Source organism: Acyrthosiphon pisum, chromosome A1 (genome assembly GCF_005508785.2).
Source record: "Acyrthosiphon pisum isolate AL4f chromosome A1, pea_aphid_22Mar2018_4r6ur, whole genome shotgun sequence".
Taxonomy (NCBI): Eukaryota; Metazoa; Arthropoda; class Insecta; order Hemiptera; family Aphididae; genus Acyrthosiphon; species Acyrthosiphon pisum.
The window spans coordinates 30,113,205-30,117,728 of NC_042494.1; the positions used below are offsets into that span (position 1 = coordinate 30,113,205).

The 4,524-nt window shown below is 29.8% G+C and overlaps 1 protein-coding gene across 1 annotated transcript in view; it reads left to right on the plus strand.

Annotated features, from left to right (window-relative positions):
* The first annotated feature begins 1,913 nt into the window (after positions 1-1,913).
* Positions 1,914-4,524, plus strand: part of LOC100158712 (inhibitor of growth protein 1-like) — a 17,157-nt gene continuing 14,546 nt past the window's right edge. Inside the window, exon 1 of the mRNA XM_001947616.4 lies at positions 1,914-2,328. The gene's annotated coding sequence lies outside the window, so the exon portion shown is untranslated. The remainder of the gene's footprint in view (positions 2,329-4,524) is intronic.

A 4,524-nucleotide genomic window follows, 5' to 3' on the forward strand; every position in this document is an offset into this window, starting at 1 on the left:
ACTACATTGAATATAATTCTCGTAACGAATATGATGATGAAGACGAAGAAAAATTTACCCATACTACAGCTGGCAACAAATACTGTGTAGTTTGAATTTTCGATTTTTTATTAAAATATAATTTATACACCAACGCTTATCCTGGACCCTGGTCTCTACAACGGCTGCATATTACTATACTTACTACTTACTCTGTCAGTCACTCAAGTAAGATGTGGACGTGGATTTTCAAAATTAAAATATATAAAAAATTATTAAAGAAGCACCTAGTCTCAATATTTATTAGAAAGTTTCATGTTCGTGTCAAAAGAAAAAGAATTGTTGGTTGGAATTGACTAATCAAATTATTAATGAAGTGGCTTCTAAAAGCAAAGTGTTAACAAAATTATTAATGTATTGAAAATATGATGAAATTGTAAATGATTAACACAAGTTGATTTATACGAGTATGATTTGAATAGTTCTTATGACAACATTTTATTTGTAAGTTAAGTTGTTAGGTTGAGTATGTCAGGGCCGTATTTAAGGGGGGGCAAAGGGGATATTTGCCCCGGGCGGCCAATTTTTGACACATTTAGGGGGCGCTGGTGTATATCATATAAATACATTTTTTTTTTTTGGTAAGAATTTTCTTGAGTACCTATACTTGGATTTTTTGCATTGCATGACTATGATACGGCCATTTGGCGTCATTTACTCATTTTGTCAATCAATGATAACTACTAATTTTTGAAAATTTGTTTAGGCTAAAATGCACTTTACTACGCTTTTACGAATTTCAAAATTTAAAAGACGTGTTTTTCAACGCTGATTACGAAACTGTTTAAATTTTTTTGCGAAAACCATTATTTTGGAAGTTATAGCCATCAAAAGTTTGCGATTTTACGTTTATACGCATACGCGCAAAACTACTTTAATGCTGCGCGGAGGAACTCGTGTTTGGCGACCGGAGCCGGCAGGCGAAGGGAGCAACTATAATATACTTATGTTACAGGTATGGCTTTTTAACAACATTGTTTAATTCCGAGGCCTGCCCAAGGTGTTTTTACACAACAAATCGAGGCATATTTTTGATTTTTTTGTTAAAAATCGTAAAAAAAATTTTTTTATGGTGCTGCGTGTTGCAGTCAAGTAGCGTTGCACACATGCGCATAAACGTAAAATCACACACTTTGGATGGCTATAACTTCCAAAATTTTTAAATTCGTGAGGGCCATGCATATTGGTAAAGTGCATTTGTTTCTTTTTTTTTAAAGTGTACAATTTTATGTTGTTATACATTTTGACAGTAATTAAAATAATGCATCATCGTGGTCTGTATTTTTAACAACATTTTCATAAATAAATAACTATAACCAAACGATTAAAAAACGGATTAATTATTATTTTTTTGGGGGGAGGGGGGGCAAATATTGTTGACCCAGGGCGAGAAAAGTGTAAATACGGCCCTGGAGTATGTAATGCGAGCGAAGCGATCAAATTTTTTTTTCTGTTGGTGGGCCCCTTAAAGTATTTCCCTGTAACAAAAATACTACCTATCCACCCCTGACTCGGACCGTGTGTCCACTATAAATATTTCAGTTTACAGTTATCACATTTAACAGTGAGCTATAAATATGTGTAAGCAGTGTTGCGTAGTAACGTGCGTCGCGACGTACCGAAAGTAACGCGTAACAAGTACATTACCTATTTACTTTATTCTTAAACGTGAGCCGGTTAGGCGCCTTTATTTACTGGATTAGTAAAATGGTTATAATATAAAACACCCACTGTTGCACATTGGTCATTGTTGGTTACACTGTTATTCAATGTTTTCATTCCGATCGAGTTGATTTATTTTTATATTATTTTATACAATTTACAAATAGCACAATAATAACATTTTCTTACTTTTCTAGGATTTTAACCTAAAATTTAAATCGTATAATTCGTATTGACTGTTTTTTTTTTGATTTGTCAACTTTTGCTTCGTTTCCTTTTTGCCTAACGTCTTGTTTAACTTAATATCCTGTAATTTGTATAAACGTAACCACGTTTAATCTAGTATTTCCAGTATAATATACTGTATTATAAACTATTTTAAATACGTTATATTTTTTGGTCCATAATTCATCGTTATTTAAAATAATCACTGAAGTGAAAGGTTAATAATTGTTTTCATTATATAAAAGTATAAAGTGCTTAATGATTACCAATATTTTTAAATATTTTTATTACTTTGCGTAATATTCATGTTATTTAAATTCGGTTAAATTAATGTGATCCGTTTTTCATTACCCACGGTTTGGAGTAACTAAAAAATAATAACCATCTATTTTTTTCAACAAGGTAAGTGGAAATTGTATTAAAACTATTAGTAATAATTTATCCTAAATAAAGAGGTTTGTATTTTGAAAATATTTTATGCTTGAGTGTATGAATATATAGCCATATAGACTAGTATATACTGTATTGCATTAACTCAAAAATGTACCTATCGTAGGTAGGTACCTATTTATTTTAATATCGTAATGGAGCAACCTAAATGACCCAATACATTTCCGTTAATTTACATTCTTAGTCTTAAACACACAATCTGTAGTATACCTAGATATTGTCACTTAAGATGTACCTAACTATATCAATGTCACACTTTGGTAAAATTGTATCTCGCTTAAAAGTTGCAAGAGACACTAGGTATTGTCTATCAACTTGCACAGAAATTAATTATTGATTTAATTAATGATTCCTTTATAAAAATACCTAGGTAATCTTTATCAAATGAATATGATTACCTAGACAATGATTTAGAAATCATAATAGCTAACTAATAAGGTTACACAGTATATTCTTCCATTTATTGCTAAGAGGACGCCAGCGTACTATTTGTTTTCTTGGGCGCAATATAGACAAAACGCATTTACTCAGAAAGAGGTTAAAAATTCCCGTTTTTCCTACATTTTTCTTTTGTTTTTCACGTCGGTTTTGAATCTACTGGGAAGTTTTTACTTTCGACACCCACCCCCCAAAAAAAAGTACCAAAAAGTAGATTCACTTTCCTATCAGAAAAGATCGAGGAAAAGATACTGTTGAAGAAAATCCCAAGCACTTTTACTGTCCTAAAAAGTGATGACAGACACTAAAAATAAAATTAAAAAAAAACACATCATTATAAAATCAATATATTCATCGTTCCACTCAGAATCTAAAACAGGAATAAACTTAACAAAAATATCTAAGGTAAGTAGCTGATTACCAAATACAAGTTAATTCTGTAAATTACAATGATTTGTCAAAGTCGCATTTTTTTTATAATTTTTAAATTCAGCATTAGTGTTTTCAAACATTAATACCTATTGATTTGTAACATAATGATTGATGGCCAGTAATGACAGTCGAGTTTTTCTTGTACTACAGAAAAACCTCAAAAAATAATCTCTTGTTTTTATATGTTTTAGAGTAGGTTCATACTAGTAAAAATGTATGCATGGCATTGAAAATTATTTTTATTTTATTTTTTAGTATAGAGTAGTAAGGGGGCCTTAATAATTAAGGAGCTGCGTATTCGTGGGTATTTGGACTTAAACCCCTCGTGCCTTCCCCTAGATATTAGCGGTACTGGACGTTTCCCCCCTGAATTAATATATATTTTTTCCACATAATAATAGGTTGGAAAATAGGTTCTTTTGTTTTACCTAAAATATACGATCATCATATCGGCATCTATCGACTATCATCATTCACGTTATGGATTGATTAGTTTATGACCCAATTAAATGGGTAATGATAACCAAAGTTATGTGAAAGTATTATTGAATTATATTTATACATTAATTTAACAAGTATTTAATAAAAAAATCTCGTAAACAGAACATTTATTAATTAGCATTTGTAATTTGTATATTATTGTCTAATGTTTTATTAGTGAATTTTGTATTGACAATAGTGTTATTATGAACTATTATTGAATTATATTTATATATTAATCAGGGTCTTAATTTAATCATTTGTACATTTATTGATTTGCATTATATATTATTGTTTAATAAACAATAATTAAATTAATAATTAAAAAATTAAACTTTAAATTTTTTGTCCTGGTGGAAAATTAGCCAGTTTGGGGAGGGGGACATCCATTGAATCAGGGGGAGAATGCATTTGCGTAAACCATGGTAAAAGAAAGGACATAACTTGTAACTATATTTCATTAAAAAAAGAAGGAAAAAACTGCATTACATATAACTACTATTTACATTACATCATGAATACTGACTCCAAATAATGAACATACTTTAAGGACATTTTTTCTACACAATTCTAACCACATAATATATTAATATCTTATTTCCTGGTGTAATTTTATTGCTTGAAAAAACTATAGTTTTTCTCACCATTATAAGGTGTAAATGTAATAAACTTTCTATAAACATATAAATACCTAATATATCATATATTTTTTAGAAATCTAAGTTTTTAATCTATTTTAGTTGCCCATGTACAAGTACCTAGGTGTAGCCCAATTGTATCCCATATCACCTCAATTAT